Consider the following 19,508-nt stretch of genomic DNA (forward strand, 5'->3'; position numbering starts at 1 on the left):
ACATTCTCACCTGGGTCCGCGCCAGAGCAAGATTGACATTCAGTAAAGTTTTACAGGTGCGCCGAAGCGCATAATTAGCCTGTTAGCTGCGACTAATGAAATCTCCACCCTTGAAGCCTCGACTGCAGCCGGGGCAGAGGCAGACTTCCTGTTTGGGATAGGCATTGCCTTAAAGCAGCACGAGGTGTGTGTGTGTACACGTGTGTGTATGCCAGCGTGTGCGCCGCCACCACGTGTGTCGAGTGAAAGAGGCAAATTGAAGCGGCTAAAAAGTGCAACAAGGGGCAAGTGGGCAGTCTCACCTGGAGGGGCTTCTTTATGGAAACACACACGTGAGTTGCGCATTGGCCTGCATCGGATGAGAGGGGCCTCATTTGGCCTTTTTGCGTTAACTCTCGAAATTAATGATGATATGACGTGGATGACTTCTGGGTTCAACTTGTAGATATGCTTGAATTTATCGTTGGGAGCTGCGTGCCGCTACCGGCTTTGTCTTTGATTGTTTTTTTTTTTTTTTTTTTGCACTTGCTTTCTTTGCTTGTGTTCTTCTTTTCCTCCTGTGCTTCCATAATTCTTTGCTTTTACATTTCTGCTTTTGTTTTTACTTGAATATCCTTTGGTTTTCTCTTTCCTTGCTTGCTTTCCATTTCTTTGCATTTATGCTTCTTTTCACTTGCGTCCCATTTTTTGCTTCCCCGTTGCCTCGATTTTGGGCCTCACTTGCCCCCCCTCCCTCCCGTCATTCCCCAAAATGAGGCGATTCGATTCTTGTCGATGGTCCTTTTGTGAATTCTTGACAAGGCTTTGTCCTCGCACACGCCGTGTCACCTACATAGAGTTAAGTGCTCACGCAAGCCCTTGACGGACGCTTGATTGACTATCAGCCGCAGGAGCAGTCAGCGGGGCTCCGACCTCTCGACCTTTTGTGCCATCCTGCGAAGTATTGAGATGTCGTTCCGCCAAAGTGCTTATTTTAGACATTGACAGGGTATTCGAGTTACGGATCATTTTTGTCATCACTGCCATCTACAGAACTGAAGTGGAATGCATCAACGGGCGCGTCGTGAATTCTTCCGAAAGTCCGAAAAAAAGTTTGGAGGAGCTTTGCTTTGACATGTGGCGCTCGGCGCGCTAACGAGCTTTACGTGCGTTACCGCAAAACCGGCAAGATGAAAAGGCCTTTCGACAAATAGCCAAAGAGAATGATGTGTGAGATGGAGAAAGGGAAGAAAGCAGCAAAAGCTGAAATGATGACCATGGGGGCTCTTTTAAGATCTAAACCTAATGGCAAAATCAGATGCAACATTTAAAGGCAACAAAGTGCGCGTGTATTTAATTTGTGATCCAGAGTGTTTTAAAAATGAACATTTCCTTTCCATCGATCCCGATACCCTCCAAAGAAAACGGCAGAATGCCTGCAGGCTCAAACTTGATGTTTCCAAAGATTTGGGCCATTTGCGGAAGGCCCGTAAAACGCCAAAAGCGCTTGGGTCCAATCTGGATCGTGTCTGTTAATGAGCTTCAGCAGAGAGCTGACTTGCCTTTGAAGGACGCCCCCGTTAAAATGTTTCAGATTGTTCCTCGCCGTTTGCGTTCAGAAATAAGCCAAAACCTCCAGACCGCAAGTCCACATCAAGTTAAGAGGGCGACGAGGAAGCGAGCGAGCGAGCCGGATGGGCTTCGCACACACTGACCGCCGCATTTTAGGCTTTCCATTCATGTCGCTCGGGAAGCAAAGAACGGCCAAATAACTGTTTGGATCATCAGCGAGGCGTCGATAAAAATGCAATCGCCGTGGTGTGGGATTTAAGAGGGCATGAGATTGCCTGAATGGCGAATGTTTCATGTGGTGCGTCGCCACTTTATAGTCACTCTGGGTTGTGTGTGTATTTTTATTTTGATTTTTTTTATTTCTGCAACATGTTCTATTTCCGAAAGAGATTCTGCCATTTTTCAACCATTCATGTGACCGACCTCTTTATTTCCTGAGGAGAATCGGAGTGGGCCTCCCTCCCACCCTGAACTTCATGCATCCTCCCGGCGTGTCTGAGAATAACCAGCTTGGTCTTTTATCGGGACTTTGTCAGCTCTTCAAACATGGCCGCCATGCACTCCCCACCATCCGTCCGTCTCCCTCCAACTCTGTCTGTAAAATTATTCAAAGCTGCCTCGAGGTCAGCAGAACCTCGCGCTAGATTTTTTTTTTTTATGGAGAATCTCCGAGGGTGATGTGCAGGTTCCTCTTGACTGATGGCTGACATCACATTTGGAACACGGGCGCCATCGAATGAGATCCACCTTTCGATCGTGAAATCTGGATCGAGACAAAGTCTTCGGCTGCCTGCAACCTTCTCCTGAATGGAGCCGTGTTGCCCCCCCCCCTCCCCTTCCCTCCTTTGCTATCTTCTCTACTTATTTGTCTTCCGGCCCCTCCGTCTCGCTGTGTTTATGCAATCGCTGCCTACTGGCCCAGTTTGTACGTACTCGAGATAACTGCGAAAAGACGGCGTTAAGGCAAGAACGCGTCAGGGGAGGAGTCGGTTATCGTATTAAGAAGGAGACGCCTTATCAAATTTATGAGCGCTGGAGTCGGCGGGGCTCATCATTCTGCCGCTATGAGACAAGCAGTGAAAGAAGTCGAGATGAAGGGGGATGAAGGACTCCCGCCGTAAAAGACCTTATTGATGGATTCTTCTATTAAAACGCACGCACGCACGCATACACGTGGACGCCGAGTGTTTTCTTATGACACTGATAGGCCGCACTTCAAACGGCGCTTCCTCTGCGGGTTTTTCCTTCTCGGTGGTGCGCCATCTTGGCCTTCGAAGAGCTCAGGAAGTGGATCTCACTTTAAAGAACGCCGCTAGTCGAGATCAGGAAGGGGGTCCGGTGTGGGGAAAGTTCAGTTCGAAACTACAGGAAATGGCAAAGAGTTGTGAATGTCTTATAAGAGGTCTTGTCTGCTTCTTGGTTGAGGCCTTTTGGTCTTTTGGTTAACCAGCAGTGTTGGAACTTGTTGGCTGCCATTTTGAGCAATAGTGGCGGTATTATTTTTGCTAGTTTGGGAGTCGGCCCTTCAACTTTTAAAGAAGAGATGAGCTGTCAATTTCCCACGCTTTCCCATTTTCGAGTGCTCGCAATGGCCTCACCTCTGATTCAATTTCATAAATGAAGTCAAGATTCGGAATCATTTTGTTCCCTCCGAATCCTTTCCGCTGGGAATGCGTGAAGTGACATTTTCTGTCATCACCACAATCAATAACGGTTTGAAACACAAACATACTTCTAATAACTCTTTGTACCTACTTCAGAATTAGCAATGTGATGAGCTTTTACGCCCGTGATGGCTCATAAATCAAGCCACACTTACGCTACAAGCATGCGACAAGCGCTATCAGGCCAGACGCTTGACGTCCGAGGACGTGACGGAGACGCTGGGCAGAGACCACGGCTTGATTTTTCTCACCCTCTCCAGCGCTTAGACGCCCGATAAGAGCTCGTAGGCAAGCAGATATGATGAGCACTCTGTCAGCTTTGACACCGTCAGCTTCGTCACCGCTCCTAAATGATGCCAACGGCGCATTAGCGGGGGGGACACTTGTGTTACGAAGTGCGCGAAGGAATTTTACCTTTTGAAAGTAAGGTTTTTGTCCAGAAGATAACTCAATGTGCTTCACATTTTGGAAAAGGCAAAAGGGGGCCCAATAGTAATAGTAATACTACTCCCGAACCGAAAAATGTAGGATTTAATTTTCACTGTGTTGGGTATTTCGATGAAAACATGTCACAGACAAAATATTAAGACACCTGGAAACTGTTTTATATTGTGAAAAGAATGTGTAATATCTCATTTAAGGCCACACAATGTTCCTCTAAGAACTGTGTTGCGTCATTGCATGTTTCCGTGTGGAAAGTACCTTAAAATGTGTGTGCGTGTGTGTAAAATTTGCCACTATATAAATACAACTGACTATGACATTTTAGTGTATATATCTTTTTTGGATTCAAGAAAGGAATGGCGATGAAAACATAATCTCTTTGGTCGGCGTCGTAAATCTAACATAAAGCAACAGGTTATCTGCGTCACGTCTTCTGTTCCTGATCCGATGAACAGCTGATAGTGCTTATGGTTGACTTCCCAGCACCTCCACCAATCCCTCGTCCCATCTCGAAACTTTTCTCGCACGCTGTAAATCTGACTAATAAGGCCTCAGAGCGCCTGGCGGGCCTGCTCCATTTCACCGTGATTAAATAAGCGCCGCCTCGCCCAGCCGACAAACAACCGGATGGAATCCAACTCACTGTAGGGCTGAGCAATGAATGGATTTTATCACTCTATTTCGTGACTTTTCCAACCCCTCTCGTGACTTGTCTTCCATGAAAATGACGAGTGAGTTTCATCCGCTTCGAAATAGACAACAGAGCAGCTTTTGACCCGAGTTACATGCTTTCAATCCGCAAAGATTTTGCAGGGGTGGCCTTGCCTCACCTGTGCAACTCAGCATGACGAAATAGCACGTAACAGGTAACACACACATCACAAACGTCGAAACCTCCATGTCAAAAATTGCAAAATGTCATATTCTTTTCACAAATTAATCCTATTCTTGCATGGCATCCCTTTTGTGATTTTTCTTTCTCTGCACTCATTGCAAGGTCAGCGGCGGGCTAAACTCCGGTTCTGCTTTTCCTCGCCACCGCCGCCTCGTCTCTCAGGTAATCGGCTTGATTGCGCACCCAGAGACAGACGTCTGACGGAATGTCATCCCCCCGCAGGCTCGTTAATTACGCGGTGCGAAACGCGAACGCATCGGCGGCGAGCGCTTATCTCTTGCTTGGATGACACTCGCGCCGATAGGCCGGCCTCTGGCAGGCCAGGGGAGTAGCAGTGGTTTGATAAGCGTGCTGGGAGAATGCGGCGGGGGATTGGGGGGGGAGGGGGGGGTTACTCCCAAACACCCGTCTTTGAGTTGCACTCTTCAGACTCGACAGAACTCGTTTAAATTTGTGATTTTCAACTGGTAATTTGTGGACTGATAGTAAATAATGCAGTGGCGGATCCCGCATTTGGTACTTGGGTCTTTGTTGGGTACTTTTTTGGCAGCACATTACTAAGAACATTGTTTCACTTTCAGGTCATGGCTAGTCACTCATGTTTATCCACCCGGAAGTACTCTAGCGTCTATTGTTTAGAAATAATGAAACGTCCGACACATAAATGAAAGCACACACAGTAGCTTAGTTGTACTGCAGAGACCAAGGGAGAACGTGGGATTTTTCAGGTCCACTTGTCGAGGAAGTTTTGCTCCATCTCCCGTTTCCTGGTCCACCAAGCGTTGTTTCAGACCATAAAGATTACATTGGCCCTTCAATTAAACCCCTGAGGCTCTCTCCCTTTTCTACGCATTTCAAGTAAGCTTTTAATTCAATTACATACGATTCCTGCGTTCAGGTTGGCGTGCGTCGTAAAGCTTGACAGTCAATGCTAAAGCAAGATGTGGAATGTGGCGCGGGACCGAAACGGACCATTGGGAAAATAACGGGGCATAGATGGACGCTCGTGGATCCTAAAGTTCAATTACAAATGGCTTTGATTTACGACAGAACACATTTCTGTGCGGTAAATCTCTCATCACTGTTTTTTTTTTTGTTTTGTTTTTTTATAAGCATAAAAAGTGCTGCTTTTTCAATATTTCAGTTCAGGATTGCCGCTAGTGCTGTTGGCAAATAAAACCGAAAGAAATCAAACTCTGTTTCGTGACGCTGGTCAATGACGTATACAGAAGTATGAGCAAAAAATATATTTGAATATTGGGGGAGGGGGCATGTAATGCTGGACAGGAAAATATTCAAAAATATTTTTTAGTCCAACTTTAGCTTCATTCTGTGCACATGCATGGTTGTTTATGTCTTTAATTGGCCTTCGTTTGATGTTCCACACCACTGCACTTAGCACTTCGAGACTTGGTAATGAGACACCATTTTAGACTTAAGGCTCACCTCATCTTGTTTGTGTTTACCGCACCCGCACAGCATCTGTTAAAAGAACTCGTATGTCTCCTTGGCCTTGAATGCACTGTTGGCCACGCTATGTTTAGTGTTTACCCGCTGCCCTCTGAAATGGATGCGCTCGTTTATTAAAAAAAAAAAAAAAAAAAAAAAAAAAAAACATTCTCCGGTTTCCGATCACGCCGCCCTCCGCTCTCTAATCACAGCGCTAATCGCAAGCGCTCGCTAGCCTGGGCCTTGCTATGTTCAGTGTTTACGACACCGCGCAGATGCGGGCCTGACGTTTGGTCGCTCCATTCGAATTGACATGTTAGCGCATGCGCGAGAATGCTACTTTAGGCTTTTATAGCGAGGCTCCTTTCACTAATTGACACACTTGGGCCCTATTACGAGCTACATAGTTAACAAACTTGAACACCTTTTGTTTGAATCAGCGGTTATCATGCACAATTGTGACATGCAGTTAGCTAGCTAGTGAGGCGTCACTAGCTAGCTAATGAGGCGTCACTAGCTCGCTTCGTTTTGGAAAGTCTTCCATCGTGGGCGCATCGTTGGGCAGGCGTGAGTGTGTGCATGTCGCACAGAGAAAGCAACACAATCACTAGCTAGCTTCCTTTTGGAAAGTCTTCCATCGTGGTCGCGTTCGAGCGCATCGTTGGGCAGGTGTGAGTGTGTGCATGTCGCACAGAGAAAGCAACACAGATGTGAAGCCATTTTTATCAGGATTTTGAGCTCTAGTTTTTTTTTTAATCACCACTCAATGGTACATTTGAGTTTGTGTTCAATTCATGATGCGGAAAGACCGAAGCTCCAATTCTCCCTTCATGCACGTTTGTGGGATACAAAGGCAGTCAAATTACAACCCGCAGGTTCAGAGTTCAAGGCCAGTTACTCACTGCAGCGTGTGCGTTGAATGGCTGTGTGCTGGAGTGATGAAACGTTTTGTGTTCGGGAAGGCACTGGAAGGGTGTTGGGAGGGTGTTTTCACGGATGGTCGGGCATGTGACGGAAGACGTTGACCAGGAATTTGGATATCCGCGCATAGAGAAAACAAACTAGCGGCAAGACAAAGTGGCGACATGGGAACGTCTCGTCCGCCCATCTGGAGGAGATTGTCAACAGCCCGACGTGTCATGGCCCACAATTAAACTTTCCGAGTTGATTTTGACACCTCAAAGCAGAATTCTGTTGATTTTGATTAACACGCTGTTGAGGCCTTTTTGCGCTATTGCTAATTGTCGACTATGAGCAATAAGGTTTAAAGATTAAATCTTTTTTTTTTTTCACAAACATCCTGTACAGGATTCATATTTTATTGATCTGAGATTTTTCGGAGTGTAGAAGAGGTGTAACATTAATTCTTTCAACTGGATTCATTCCCAACTTCCCCTGCACTCTTTTGGGGCTCCAGATGTTGATGTGTGAAGTCCCATATATGTGTATATTTTTTTCGTATCAAACCCATAATGCATTTCACATTGCCCATGAGTCACCCAAGTGTGATGGACATGTGGAAGAAGGGCGGTGGGAACGTCGTGGACCAAAAAAAAAAAAAATCATAAAAGAGGCCATGACGTTGTTCTATTTCAATTACCGTGTGCATGTGTGGCTTGAGATGGAGTGTGAAGCATGTTTATTTGGTCATGGATGTAAAACGGATGGAAAGGTGTGGGCAGCAGCAGCACTGGGAAATGATATCACTCACACACATACGCGTACACTACGGTCAGTGCTGTGGCGGTTCTGGCTCACGCTACATTAGCATCCGAACGCCGTGTCCTTCCCTGCTGCGAGGTCGGTCGTGGGAAATGAAGGCAGGCAGGAAGTCATCTCGGCGCGTACCAGAAAATGGAGATTCAAATAAAAGGAAGAAGAAAAACTCGATGTAAAATGTTGTCTTTCTCGATCGGGTTTGCGTTGGCAGTGCACCGTAAAGTAAACCCTCGCCAATTTGTAAATCCAAATTCTGTAAAAGGATAAACCACTTCTTTACGCCTGACCTCATGACTGTGATTTAAAAAAAAAAACAAAACACAATTTTGCTGTTCGCAGCAGGTCTCAGTCGCAAATAATGTTTGTAATTGCATTTCTATATGAAATAGTTTCAACTGTAATTGTCGCCCCTTCAAAAACGGACACAGCCTGAGCAAAAAAATAGGTGAGTCCAAACAGACTGCAGCCAGGAAGCAAAACAAGGGCCCTCACGTTGCCATGTTGTTACTTGTGAAATCAGTGACGGTGCTGCTTCCTCCTCCTCCTCCTCCTCCCGCCCGACCGCATCTGATGCGATGAACAGTCCCGATAGTCTCGCTTCGCCGCCAGCGTGCACGCTCCCAGCTCATGGACACAGATTATTTGCGTCCTTTGGCGCCCGTCTGCGGCTCCGGAGCTGACTGTGCGTCACCCGGATGCTGAGGGTGCTGACAGAAAAGAGGGATATTGATGTTTGGGAGCGGGGAAGGGTTTGGTGAAGTGAAGTCATTTCCCTCCCCCGTTCGCATTTTATCTCCACGTTTTTGTTACACAGCGGGATTATGTAAGAGGCATTTCATTGGAATTTTCCAATGAAATGACAGTTGTTTTTGTTTTTTTCTAGGTGTGAACTACAACGGCGGCCTGCAGGATACAGTGCACTCTTTTTTTTTTTTCTTCAACATAAGGCCTATTTAATTTTTCATGTCTCATGACATGTAGTTATCCAAATATTAATATTTCAATTTTTAGGGTAGTGCTGTACTGGTTCGGAATCACACAGAATCTCCCATGAGATCACTTTTTTAGTGACCTTTTGAGTAACCTACCTATCTAGCTAGCTATTTTTTTAAAACCCTGGAGAACCCACGGGGTCAAATTTGGCCCCTATAAATTCTGCTACTGAAATGCTACCCTTAAATCCCAAAGGGTCAAATTTGGCCCTAATCCTAAATGAGGATTAAAGCATTAAATATTTGAAAAAACATATATTTTGGTGTTCAGTGAACATATAGCAGTCATTTAATGTAAAATTCATCATTTTCCAAAGAAGAAAAGGGTTCTTGGGTTCTCCAGGGTTAACCTACCTCTAGAAAGTATTCATAGCGATGCACTTTTTTTCACATTTTGCACTGAATTCATTTCCCCCCCACCCCCTCTCAAAATTCTACGCACAACATATCCTACTGACAAAAATCAACAACTTGTTTCAAAGTAAACCTGCTGAAAGAGGTTCGGGATGATCCATGGGATGGACCTGAAGCAAAGGCTCTCAATGGATCATATTTATTTAATATTCAATTATTATTCAATATTTAATTTCAAAAAAAATCCCCCCCCCCCAAAAAAAAGAACTTTATCAATGTGTGCGTGCGTGTGCCCACATGGTTTTCCCATAGGGCTTTTACAGCCTTTTGCTGTGTAACCAACCATCTGTCCCGTTCTGGATTTGTGTGTTTAAGAACCACTGACAGTATTTCCCCCCCCCCCCCCCCCACCCACAACCTCCTCACATGCCCTCATACAGTACCCTCGCCAAAATAATGCACACTATGGGAGTTACCTTCATGTTATTTCATCCTTCTTTGAGAAACACACTCATGATTCTGTTTTCTATTTGATCCGACTCGCGCACGCGGTGACAGCTGATTGGTCGCCGCCATGATGCTTGGTGTGTGTGTGTGTGTGTGTGTGTGTGTGTGTGTGTGTGTGGGTGTGTGTTGTGTTTAACAGGCAGGCCCATTTCCGCCGCTAGCAGCGTGGATGTTTTCGTCTGCTTTAAAGCCCCCGTGGAAATCCAATCTGTGGTTCCTCCTCCTCCTCCTCCTCCTCCTGCGAGTGCAATCAAAATACACTTGTTTAGGCTTGGTGGACATTTCACGCACGTTACCAGGGACTGGTAGCATTTGGGGCAAGGTGATTGCGTTAAGGGGGAGGAGGGAGGGGGGTCTTAATGGAGATTTGGAGAGAACCTTCTGGATCTGTCAAGATGAAGTGATTTCAGCAGATGGGCTTTGTGTTGTGGAGTTAGTCCCTTATGACCGTATAAATATAAGATTTAAAAAAAAAACTTTGTCTCACAATAATCATCATTGTATTACACATACATACAAATGTAAAATTATCTCCTGGAAGTAACCCGAACTTTTTTTTTTTTTATGTCTCTAATTATAGCGCACTCCTGACACACAAATGATTACTAGAGACTTTTTAGCCCCCCAGGGTGTTATTTTCCCATGAATAAAAGAAGAAAACTACTCTTACAAGCATATGACATGTTCTTGTGCCTTCACTTGATGATGCCTTGCAAATTATTTTGTAGGCTTCTCCAGCTTGATACTTGGGGAAAATGAGTGATCCCTCCGATGCTGTGATGCCGCTCTGCGGGCAGTGGCTGGTGCAGTAAGATGTGACCTACAAAAACGTCAGGGAAAGCCTCCCCCAACATCTGAAGTTTATTCGGGTCGGTGTGTGCTTACACTCATTTTACATGACTCTGAATTTGATTGCTCCATTTATTCTCAAGACGGTTACAACACAGAGGGGGTGCACACTTGTGCAACCACATTTTCTCAAAAGTTTAAAAATAAGAGACTTTTTAGCTGCAAAATTGTAATTTAGGGTTAGCCTTTCTCTTACTGGTCATGTGGCCGGCCATACAATTGTGTGTGTGTTTGTGTGTGCGTGTGTGTTAATCCCCGTCCTTGTCGGCTGGTCACACATCTGCAGATTTGCACCTTCTGGCCTACAGTAGCCGCTATAATGTGTTTGAGCAGGTACTGAGCCCATACAGTAAATCCTGTCCATGCACTGTAATCGCTGATCAATGCAAAGTGATCGATTGCACGCACGCACGCATCCATCCGTTGCATGTTTGTTTACATGACGCTACGTTGACAGATACTCATACGTAGGCTTTGTACAGATTCGAGTCCCCTTCTTTTGATACATGCGCGCACACACACGGTCTACAGTACGAAGGAGTCATGAATGCGCCGTGCCGGATGTTTCTGTGACCTTTCTCTCTTTTAGGCCTGACCCCAGCGGATGGCCCGAGAGAGGGATTAGGGCCCGATTCGCCTAATTAGCCCCACGACCCCTTCACCAGCCCCCTGCACACCGCCCGTGACTCGCTCACTTCATTAGCGACGCCTGCCCTCGTCACAAAAAATGGGAAGAATAGCAAAGGTAAGTAATTAGCATCCGTTTTGTGGGATTTCACTAAAAGGTTTAAATGTACAGTATTTTTTTTTTTCACGAATAAGTCAAAGTGGGGTGCTCAAAGTCATCAGGGAGCAATATTTTTTATTTAGTCGGCTTTTGTACAAAACAAGTGTGCTGTAAGTACTTTTCTGAAGTGTCTGGAGATTAGCTTTCTTTTGGAATTGATGTTTAAAAAAAAATTAAGGAATGAATGACGATAGTCGGCAATAGTTTTTACAGAATTTTTTTTAAAAAGCACATTTTGGAGATTTCATCAATAACTTTAGATTTCTATTTGTATTGAGGTGATTTTTTTTTTTTTTTTTTTTTTTTTTTACCAAGAGTAGAATACCGCTTAACATAATTATTTCATCTGCGCCCCACCCTCCCTCCCCAGCCCTTTCTTGCCACTATTTATGCGTGCTGACACATCAACAAGTACTCCGTGAGGCGTCAAATCATGAAGTCATCCTTCAAAGGAGAACGCTAATTGTTTGCACTCCTCAGTGCGTGTGCGTGTATGTGTTGTCATACAATAAGCGCGTCAGAAAAGAGGTAACGATGATTTAGGATGCCACTCGTCATGTCGAAATTCCGTCGGGCTAGTTTTTTCCCCCTCTGCATCCCATCGTGCCATAAAGCAGCGTCTGCTTTGGATTGGACAGATGAACTCGTCTGTCTTCACACCCGCGTCCCGTTGGGTTTGTGAAAGAATCCATTTAAAGGCAACATATTGACATTTTTCCCCAATTTATGAGTTGCCTGCTATCTCATTAAAAGTTCTCTGACATCCATTCGCCAAATATTTGTAAACAGAGTTGTCTTTCTGGAGTGCCTGCTCACCCATTAAGTGTAACATTTAACAATCAAGTATGTTTAATTATCAGTCATTGTCTGAAAATATGCCTGTGAATGAATTTTAAGAACCTAAAGAACCACTTGAAGATCGCCGAAACGTGATCATATCAAAAAACCAAAAGCTAAGCAAAGATTAGCGTTCGCTTCTGATCAGAATCTCCGTTGAACGTTCGGCCGAGCTACCTACGTGGTGGGCCGTGATTGACAGCTCTTCCTGGGTGGTAAGCAGACAGTGACAGCTCCGTCACTACGGCAACAAACACGGCAGGTTGACGAGTGGTTCAGCATGCCCCCCCGGGATACATCTCAACACACGTGCACATATTTGTGTGTGTGTGTGTGTGTGTGTTGAATTGGGGGATAGCTGGGTCTCCTGTTGACACGGTCTTCGGGTCGTTGACGTGAACGTCATGGGAGAGTGCTCCCTGAAACTCATGCACAAACGCGCTCACCCGCTTGGTCAGGTCACATTCTCTGCACGGCCATGTTGCGTGGAGTTACGTACTGTCGCTCTAGCCAGTGAGCGTGCTGGAGACGGTCCCAGCCGTCTTCGGGTAGTAGGCGAGGTACACACCCTGAACCGGTTGCCAGTCAATCGCAGGGCACACAAAGACTAACAATCATCCGCGCTCACACTCACACCGAGGGATAAATAAGAGAGCTCTATTAACCTGCCGCGCATGTTTTTGGAATGTGGGAGGAAACCACAGTACCCGGAGAAAACCCACGTAGGCACGGGCAGAACATGCAATTTGTCTTTCCTCTCGTTTTGTTTTTTTCGACGTTATCTCGCATCAGCTCCGCCCACCTTTTGTTTATTTCGGCTCCGCCGCTTCTGTTTATGTGTCCTTCTCGCCGCGTCCATAAATCGCTCTCTCGTTGGCTGTTGAAGTGTGAGGAATGGCACATGTGACGTCTCCTCGCAGCTGCCGTCGCTACCACCCGGCTCCACCGCCGGCAGGCAAAATATACACCGCGCCGCTGCACGTTTTAAACATTTCGGACCCGCTTTGATCTGCACCTACTTTGTCCCCGCGTTGTAAAATCCAGAAAAAAAGATGTTGGGCGTTTATTTTTTTTTCGCGTCCCACACATTTGAACTTAATGAAACGCACGATTTAAACACGTTGAATATGAACATAAAAAAATTTTGGGTTTGAACAGGTTGTGTTTTAAAAAGCGACATCTCAAAAATCACTCTATTGACGCCGGTGTCTGGCGCGACAGGGCGCTTTCAAAACATGACAGGATCGTTCAATTTTAGCCCATGCTAATAGTTGCCGGGTTCAACGGGAGTCTTTGATGTTTTGTTGATGTGTCAGCACGGCTTCACAGCTCATTGACAAATATTTCCTTCGCCGTGCCTTCCTCCCAACCGACCCCCTGCCCTCCCCTCACACACGCCAGAGTGTGATCCAATCGCTGCCGCATGCGTCCAGTGTGCAATGATAAATTCCAAGGTTGTATCCGCGGAGTAACGGGAGCATGGTGGCGCGCGTGTAAGTTGAGGGTGTGTTTTGAATGGTGTCTGGAAAAGCCAATGTTTGCCTCTGCTGTTCTCTGGACTGTTTTTGCTTTTTGACATAAGTACAATTATTAAAGACCACCAATGTGGAATGGGGTCGTGTCACTTTAAGACAAACGGGCTGAATTGTATTTGTTGCAGAGTGTTTCATTCCTTGGGCCCCCCCCCCCAAAAAAAAAGAGCGTGTACTTTGAGCGGTTCTTAATACTGCCCGAAGACAGAGTGCGGGTGGTGCCATGCACGGTGAGCAGAAAGCTCAGCAAGGTGGTGTCTTGCTAATTAGCGTTTTTATAGCGGGAACATAAACCGGTGAATTGGTCTGCGTGAGTGAAGTGAGGCCCCATTAAGCAGTTCAGTCGTTGCTTATTGTCACTTAAGGCGGTCGTCATCGTCGCCTGTTGAGATAAACAAGTGGTGATTTTTTTTTTTGTTGTTGTTGTTTACTCAGCACATCCTGCTTTTACCCCGACACCTTTCCCGACTTTCACTCTCGCTCTGCTCCTTCACCTCCCCCCCCCCCCCCCCCGCCTCTTCCTCCTCCTCCCGTTTACACTCGGCCACTGAATAGTGATCATGTCTGTCATTTCATCAGCTCTTTGCGCCGCTCTGCACTATTGAGATTGATGAGCTGCTCGGCTATAAATGACTTTGACACACTATACGCACATGCAGGCATGTATGTGGGTGTTGGGGGGTGAGGGGGGGGGGCACGATGAGGCTTTGTTTTGGTTACGAAAGAGTGAGGCATCCAAACAAACCCACCAATGCAATCCTAAGGTACCCCCCCCCCCGAGTAGTAAATACTGACTACTCCCACCTAGAGGAATTGAGGTTTGCTGAATCGAAGAATAGTTCAGTAAAACCCAGTAGTTCTTCCGCCAGCTTCTTACCAAGATGTGTCGATAGTTGTGTGCTTCCAATTGTGCGAGCACACTTTTGGCAGAGCCCCCCCTGTCCTGAGTTCCAAGGTCCTTCCTTTAAAGGCACGCATGGATGACTTTGGTGTGGAAAAATGGAGCCAGGTCCGCTTACCTCGTAAAAGGACAAAATTCCTCACAGAGTCGCTTTAAAATCGTGAGGAATCTGGAAGAACGGAAACCGATGGAGCGGCAAACTCCACATTTGATTCGCTTTCCACTTCCTGCCAATTGAGTGGACAAGTGCGGAGCAGCTTCTTCAATGTAAAAATGAATCACACTTGAAAGCGGGCTCCTTTTGCTACAAGTTAAGATTTTATTCATGATGGAAGATTGATTTGATTTCACTTCCTGTCCTGGTTTCCACCTCTCCCCCTCCATCGTACGGTTCCCGCCTTATCCGTCATATCTGCCCTCTGAAAATAGTCAAAACACGCGAGCTGGACGGTCCCTGGAATGTTACGGCGGGGAACTTTCTGGAGACTATTGTTGGTTGGCTCACTATCAGGAGATACCGTATAATCCATACATTTTTAGACCGCTAATTTTAGACCCGCATTACTCCCGCGTTATCAAATATCCGCAGTTACATACAAGCCGAACTTTTTGATTGATGGTAGAACAGAACCATTGTTCAATACCAGCACCCGTTAAAAATGGCATTTGGTCCTGGATTATCTTTGTCGCAGCAGGTGCCTTGGTCAGTTGTTTGTTTTTAGAATCACCCGTCTTTAATCAGTTTGTGTTGTCAGTTTTCCACACCTTAAATGCGGAGTTATTGGGATTTTTTTTGGGAGGGGTGGTCGAGGGGGCTCATTCGTGTTCCCGAGTGGTTTGGGTATGCGCCGCAAATCATTGCTTGACTTGACAAAGATTTAACAGCTGTAAAGGACAGCCATGTCGCTTGGGTTCTTGCGACTGTCATCAAATAGCCGTCGAGTCGTTAACGGCTCACGCGGTGAACTGATCCTCGGCGCGCCCACACCCATGTTGGCCCATGCATCCCCCACTGAAGCCTAATCCCCCCCCCCCCCCCGCCCCACCACAGACAGCAAAAGTCCACTTGAAGCCCGTCAATTTTACACAGCATTTCTCATTTAAATTGAATTGATGGCGTTCCGGATCATTTTATGAAGCCCCGCCCATATTTAAAGTGCCAAAATAGAACGTCATTAAAAACCACGTTTGTCATTCTACTTTGCCCTGACGTGCACGTTTCTTGATTTCGTTCTCCTGCGGAACCTTCCCCTCGCCGCCCACTATGACCTCACCTGCGAGCTTTTAATGCTCAGTCACGGATCCTGCGGCGACCAAAACCGAGCCCGCCGCAATCGGAGGCCCGTCATGCTAATGGCTTCTCCCATGCCAAACAAGACTAAAACCACACGACTGGCCTTTATGCAAATGTTTAACTACTGTGTTGAGAGAAGACAACTTGAAGCTTTTTTGACTTGATGTGCCCTTTAAAGGAAAATAAAAAAATGCAACTGAAAGTGCGTCAGAACATTGAAATCAAAGCCACAAAACTGTCGCACTAAATCAGCCCGTTATTGGCTCGACCGTTAAAAAAACGATTGATCACAATTTCAGTGCGTTTTAAAAGCGCAGTTTCATTTCTGTGCTTCCGTCAATACGGACTCACAATAAATCAACGGCTGGTCGTGATTTGCAAGCGTTATCTTGATCATTACAAATCGGATTTGGTCCGATCTTAATCGTACATGTATGCTCGACGGGAGAGTCTCAGAAATCTTGAACCCACTAGCAACGCACACGCGCGCACACACGCCGCCCCTTGCTGAGAGCCTCCCCACGGTCCAACAACGCGCCCCGAACTTGCTCCTGGCAGCTAGCGTGACAGATTTGTCACGTCGGCACCTGGTTGCCGAAAAGTGTCCATGTTCCCGAGATTGTGTGCATGCGTATAGAATTATATAAGATACCGTTCTTGGTTTATATTCATGTTGTCACATTTGAAAAGAGATTTTAAGGTCATGTTTATGTTCATTGTACTGCGTGTGTGTGTGAGTGTGTTTGTGTGAGTGTGTGTGTGTGTGTAACTCAGGAACAACAAGGCCGACCATTCCAAGTCTTCTAAAATAAGCTCCCGTCACCAACCCCTTCCATATGCCCGTCTCGTCAGCGACCGCCTGCCCCCCCCCGTTGACAGCAGGCAGCACGAGAGACCACCAAAAAGCAGTTTGTACGTGAGCCGGCCCAAAATTTTGTTTTTCTTCGCACATTGTCTCGCAAACTTCAAAATGAGGGTAAAATACTGCTCGGTGCCGAAATGTAGTGTTTTCGTTGCTTTATGGGTTGTGTTGTGCAATTTTATGTTTTAACTGAGGGGCTTTGGTATATTTTTGTTATTGTATTTTGGGGAGGGTTTTTGTTTTTGTTTTTTGGAGTGTATCATTACACCACAAAAAATGTCATCCCGCCGTGAGCGTGCGTCCTTTTGTGGTTAATACGACTGTGCCAGAAATATTTTCAGACACACAGAGCTAAGATTTTTTTTTTTAAATCGATTCCTGCTTCCCAACAAATAAAAACTTGCCAAGCCCCACATCAAATTTAAGGTCATGTCGTAAAATTCTGGCATTCGTGATACAATGTTGACGACGCAAGCCATCTGGGCGGACTCCATCGGCAACCGCCCTGGCAGCTTAACATCTAAATAAATGGAACAACACATCAAAGTTGACACGAAATAAACTCGATGAACACAATTACATCCTCCCAAAGTCCTTTTGATGCGGAAACGAAGTGGCGGTAATGTTAAAAACACGTTTGACCTTTAACCTACAGTACACGTGTTAGCATTGGCGTAACATGACTAATACGCTCATCGAAGGAGTATGCCTCCGGAGGCGCAAGCAAGCAAGCGGTGCGGGTGGTGAGCTCCGTTTTGGATTTTCTGGGATCAGCGTGACCTTTTGAGATGTCTCAACCACCTGTTGCCACACACATTCGCACCTTCACACCCTCCTTGACGTATGCCCGTGCTCCCTTCGTGCGAGCGAGAGCGCAGTCAGCGAGGGGGAGGGAGCACGTAGGCAGGGTAGTGGGGGGGCGTCAGTCTACGTCGTTACACAACACTGGCGGGCTTATGGCTCCGGTTGGTCTTAGATCGGGGTTCGGGCTAGTCGACTGGAGATGTCAAGGTTCACATTGGGGGCTTGAGAATGTCCCCCCCCCCACCCCTGCCCCGCATGTGTCACATCCTCGTGAAGTGTGTGTTTGCACATGTATGTGTGAGGTATTCCCCAAGTTGCCAGTGCATCAATCACTTCTCTGCTCTCGCTGTAGTCATTAAACTGTTGAGCTCTGGCTTCAACTTTGAAAATGTCCATTGCCCGTTTCAATCAGAGCCATGTGGCAGACTTCGGATAGTGATCGTGAATGCGAGTTAGGGCTTCGTGTCGACAATCACGTTTGAGATTTTTTTTTGCCTCCAATTTACAGGTGTAACCGACACAAAAACATCGAGTGACGGTGGCAACTTTTGAGAGCAATTTATTCGATGCCTGGCGGGGGGGTCCTCGGTTTAAGACGGAGCTTCATTCCTACAGAGGTGAGCGACATCAACCGAATGTGCACGTTTGTCATATTCCAGTGGTTGTCATCTCAAAAAATAAGTCACTCTCCAAGCACCGCTAAAATGACCAACTTTAAAATAACATCATAGACCAATTTGGTCTTCAATCAAATGTTTAGTTTTTTTTTTTTTTTAATTCTTAAAAAGTCCATTTATCATCGTTTCCCGTTGTAACATTGTACAATTGTTTTTAATCGTAATGAAATGCCGATTCCTTTCAAACGAATTGTCCATAAGCGCCACAAATGGCAGCGTATAAACGTACGGAATTGCATATCCACAGATGGCGATCAGGCGTCTTCCAAATGTGGATTGAAATCCGATACACATATGGGATATCTGCCAATGCCTGTGCAGCATAAACGCACAGACGGCATCTTGCCGCCATTGCCAGCGTGACCTCAGCGGTGACTTCGACAACCCACATTTCTACCCGAACCCCACAAATAAACGTTTTTAAAAGCACCTGCGGCAAAAGCACGAACCATTAAACACGGTCCAAAGATGCTCATTTAGAGGCACGTAGCATATTCATTGTTCACAGAAACCCCCGCTTATTTCTGTTAACATGTTCGTTAATGTATTCACTGTTTATAATGAGCACCAATTATCAGCAAAATTTTTTTGATTGACAGTCAGGCCTGCTCCCTGTCACATACGACATAATGTATTCACTGTTTATAATGAGCACCAATTATTAGCAGAATTTTTGGATTGACAGTCAGGCCTGCTCCCTGTCACATACGACCTGAGAGGCATCGCCATCATTAACTTAGCAAAATAACCTTCATTTAAATCAACAGGCCAGGCCAACTAAACACCTGAACGGTTAATTTTTGTGTTATTTATTGTTGTTTTCTTCTGTTTTTTGCAGCACCAACAAATGCAGTGAGAGAAAAAAAAAATTCTTCTGTTCTTTGCAGCACCAACAAATGCAGTGAGAGAAAAAAATATACTGTCACTTCTGGTAAGCAATGTCTAACCTTCCTGTTATAAAATGGACTGGTTTAAAGTCTAAAATTATCGTTAAAAAAAAAAATAAATGTATGCCCTTGTTTTTGTTATTCGTTTAATTCTATTTTTATACAGTATGTCATTTGAAATTGATACCAATAATGTTTAAAAAAAAAAAAAAAAGTACGGATGAAATTGGAATACAATACAGTTTAAATCCAGCCTGAATCGGAATTTAGACCTGGAGTGTCAATCGAGCCTGGAAGTTGACTCATTCAATGCATATGTCATTAAAAGCAAATTATTATTATTATAATTATGGAATACTGGATGTCGTCCCTTGAGAGGCAAGCAGAGTTTAGCTTCTCCTTCCCAACAAGAACAAAGTGCTCACGTCAAGTCACACGGCCTCCTCCTCCTATAATCACTTCCAGCTTTCACCGCTGTCATTGTGTTATCTGTGGGATTGGCT

At 45.6% G+C, this 19,508-nt stretch overlaps 1 long non-coding RNA gene across 1 annotated transcript; it reads left to right on the top strand.

The window, feature by feature from the left end:
• The first annotated feature begins 10,115 nt into the window (after nucleotides 1-10,115).
• LOC109507206 (uncharacterized) lies at nucleotides 10,116-18,721 on the top strand. Its single transcript, XR_002166427.1, has 4 exons — nucleotides 10,116-10,444; nucleotides 11,014-11,169; nucleotides 16,550-16,687; nucleotides 17,950-18,721. It is a non-coding gene; the product is annotated as an uncharacterized LOC109507206 (long non-coding RNA).
• Nucleotides 18,722-19,508: the final 787 nt, after the last annotated feature.

Source organism: Hippocampus comes, unplaced genomic scaffold (assembly GCF_001891065.2).
Source record: "Hippocampus comes isolate QL1 unplaced genomic scaffold, H_comes_QL1_v1.1 scaffold526, whole genome shotgun sequence".
In the NCBI taxonomy this organism is placed as follows: Eukaryota; Metazoa; Chordata; class Actinopteri; order Syngnathiformes; family Syngnathidae; genus Hippocampus; species Hippocampus comes.